The sequence below is a fragment of the Cebus imitator genome, unplaced genomic scaffold (assembly GCF_001604975.1).
Source record: "Cebus imitator isolate Cc_AM_T3 unplaced genomic scaffold, Cebus_imitator-1.0 Scaffold272, whole genome shotgun sequence".
Taxonomy (NCBI): Eukaryota; Metazoa; Chordata; class Mammalia; order Primates; family Cebidae; genus Cebus; species Cebus imitator.
The window spans coordinates 2,178,470-2,182,025 of NW_016107587.1; the positions used below are offsets into that span (position 1 = coordinate 2,178,470).

The following is a 3,556-nucleotide window of genomic DNA, read 5'->3' on the forward strand; positions in this document are numbered from 1 at the left end:
GTAGAGACAGGGTTTCACCATGTTGACCGGGATGGTCTCGATCTCTTGACCTCGTGATCCACCCGCCTCGGCCTCCCAAAGTGCTGGGATTACAGGCTTGAGCCACCGCGCCCGGCCCAAGAATGCCAATTTCTAAGAAAAGCCAGAGAATCAATTAACTAAAGATATCCTATTTTCCTTTGTAAGTGATTTTTAATCCTGTCTGGAACAAAGTGGGCACACATATATACATGCATGCATAACATGCTTTAGATAATAAATTATGGTAGAAAACTTTTCTCGCTTATTTTCCATCAGTCAAGATGGAGCATCAATCATGCTCATTAAATTTGATGTAAGAAATTGATTTTGTGGGAAAGTTTGTTTTTCTTTTTGTTGTTTTCACCCTTTAGTGGGCAGATCTTTGGAGAAGACCTGGAGAGGAGCAGCAGGCAGAGGTGGCTCCTTAAAAAACAGAGCAGCACTTGACCACCATTGCCTCTCAGTCCTTCCACTGGTCCCATTAGAGTAAGCATTTCTCCAGGCCGCGGGCTGCTTTCATCTGTATCTGTACCCCAGGCATCCGTCCATGCCTGGCCCTTGGAAACTGCTCATAGTGTTGATGAATGAATGCACTGATGAAAGAATGAATTGAAAAACCTAGGTTCCCCAGTGCTGTCAAATTCTACTTTTCAGTCCTTTTTAGCACCTGTTCAGACCAGCAAAGAGCAGAACTTGAGCCATAGGTGGTGATCGGATTTGTGCAGCCTGGCCCCATATATGGGTCTGTCTCTCACTTGGAGCTGGCACAAGTGATGGGGAAAAGTTCTAGAAAAGTCTTTTTTGGTGAATTAACCTGTTTGTTGCAACCCTTTTGTAGATGTAATTCCCTCTCTTTTTTCTCTAAAGGAACATGCAGAAAGAAATGAGGCGGGAAGAACTGGCTCATATGTTGCTGGATAATGTCTCTTGAGAAGGCCCTGGACTGCTGAGACCTCTCCATTGCCCAGTCCATAGTCACAGAGGCCCCAGTATCCCCATACCGCCAACCAAGAGCTCTCTGCATTGCAACAGTAACTCGTGCCCCAGCGCTTGCTCCCCCTAAACTTCTTGGAAGTCTCCATCTGACAGCCATGTGTCTTCACACAGAGTCTGCTATGCAGTGAGGATTTAATAAGTGACCAGTAAGCGATAGGATGAATGTCTATTTGTTGGATTGTGCAGTGAGGAGGATAAAGGTCTACAATCTTCATGGATCTAAGAACCATCTCTCAATCATAGTGATATTGTTAGCACCCTAGAGTTGTTCCTCAGTAAATAGCGAATAAATGCATTCCTCAGAGAAACATCTTTCAATGCCTTAAAAATAAATTAAATTTTATTGTTGAAGTTGTTCAGTTATGGTAGTCCTTTAAAGGCAATGAAAAGAGAATAAACCCTAAAACCAAAAAGACCTGGGTTAAAATCTCACTTCTATGTAGAGAATTTGGTACCATTGTTAGACTTAGCCCCCAGCTCAGAGTTGGACAGAGAGAGGTTGGAAGAGACCCATAGAGGTTGTCCTATAAAAAATGAACATGTTGAGTATCTTGAGAATATAAGCAAACCTCTCTGAGCTTCAGTTTCTTCCCTTGTAAAATAATTCCTGCTATTGTCCATGCAAGAAACATTGTCTTCTGTACAGCCAGCAACAGGAACAGCAGAAATGCCATTCTTCCCCTGCATCTCAGTCTCTTCCAATTTCAAAGAGTAAGTTTGGACCAGATGGTCGCTAATGGTTATTCCAGCTCAGCATCCGTTAATTTTCTAAAAACTGAAGAAATGAGCTTGAGGTGTGTTTTGGGGCAGTCTCGCAAGACAGGGGTATGAGGAGGCTCTCCAGAACATCAGATGGGGGCCTTGGGGACTCAAGGTCAGGCCTAAGTTATATTCCTGCCCATCTCTGCCTTCTTCTTCCCCCAACCTTGCTGTCCTCATGGCCACCCTATTGTAATATGCTTGGCCTGATCCCCAGCTAGATCAAATTCATTTCGGAAACTTTGATACCTGAGCTGTGGCTCTGGAAACTATGTCTCCAGAGGCAACACAATTCACCAAAAACTAATTGCTGGTGTCAATTGGTATTTAAAAAGTTAGATACAATTTCAACAAAAAGCAGATGCTTGACATTTTAATGGGTTGTTATCACATTTATGAATTCTGATACGCCTGAAAAAGAATTTCTTAAGGAGTTAAAGAGACCCGTCTTTGTTACTTCTATGAACCCTGAGACATTAGGGTTAGCTACTCATCCCCTAGTAGTTCACGACTCTGCAAGGCATGTGACATGATGGAAGGAATGAAACTTGAAGTGGGAAGAAAAGCCCCATGTTCAAATGTTCGTTCCTTCTCCTGCTAAGTTGTTACTTAAGTGTCGGTTTCTTCACAGTGGAAACAGATTTTATAGAATGCACCTGTATGATGTCATATTGGAAGTAAGACAAGCCAAACACTGAGCCTCACGCCTAGCTTTGGAACAGAAGTGCTAGCTCTGCTGCCTATCACTCTCCTGTTCTCTGATCATAAAATGATTCACTGTGGGCTGGGCACAGTGGCTCACCCCTGTAAGCACTTTAGGAGGCTGAGGCGGGCAGATCACTTGAGGTCAGGAGTTCGAGACCAGCCTGGCCAACATGGAGAAACCCTGTCTGTACTAAAATTACAGAAATTAGCCAGGCATTGTGGCGTGTGCCTGTAATCCCAGCTACTCAGGAGGCTAAGGCAGGGATTGCTTGAACCTGGGAAGCAGAGGCTGCGGTGAGCCATCATTGTGCCACTGCACTCCAGCCTGGGCGACAGAACAAGACTTCATCTCAAAAAAAAAATTAAAAAATTAAAAAATGTAAAAAAAACCAAGGCCCGATGAGGTGGCTGACACCTGTAACCCCAGCACTTTGGAGTTTGAGACCAGCCTGACCAACATGGAGAAACCCTGTCTCTACTAAAAATAGAAAAATTAGCCGGGTGTGGTGGCACATGCCTGTAATCCCAGCTACTCGGGAAGCTGAGGCAGGAGAATTGCTTGAACCTGGGAGGCGGAGGTTCCGGTGAGCCAAGATTGCGCCATTGCACTCCAGCCTCGGCAACAAGAGTGAAACTCAGTCTCAAAAAACAAAAAACAAAAAAACACAAAAAATGAATTCATTGTCATTATGAAAAAAATAAAAATAAGTAGTAAATAAATAAATGGTAATTACTATAATGCTGGCATCTGTATTCTAACAATGTTAATATTCAGTTCATATGTTTTCAGCCTTAGCATAGATGTTTTAAATACTTTGAATTGAGCTATATAAACAATTTTTTCCCCTGCATATCTCATGAGGAATATTTGCCCGTATTACTGAGACCATGTATGAGCATTTCTGTCAACTGACTACGTCTCAGCCCATCCGAATGTGTCATCATCGATGTGATCATTCTCCTATTGTTGAACCTTTCATTTTCACATTTTAAAAATCTTGGCTTGGCCAGATGCAATGGCTCATGCCTGTAATCCCAGAACTTTGGGAGGCTGAGGTGGGCAGATCATGAAGTC

The 3,556-nt window shown here is 43.2% G+C and overlaps 1 long non-coding RNA gene across 1 annotated transcript in view; it reads left to right on the forward strand.

Moving 5' to 3' along the window:
• Positions 1–1,325, forward strand: part of LOC108284197 — a 1,672-nt gene extending 347 nt beyond the window's left edge. Inside the window, exon 2 of the long non-coding RNA XR_001817117.2 lies at positions 889–1,325. This is a non-coding gene — a long non-coding RNA (uncharacterized LOC108284197). The remainder of the gene's footprint in view (positions 1–888) is intronic.
• Positions 1,326–3,556: the final 2,231 nt, after the last annotated feature.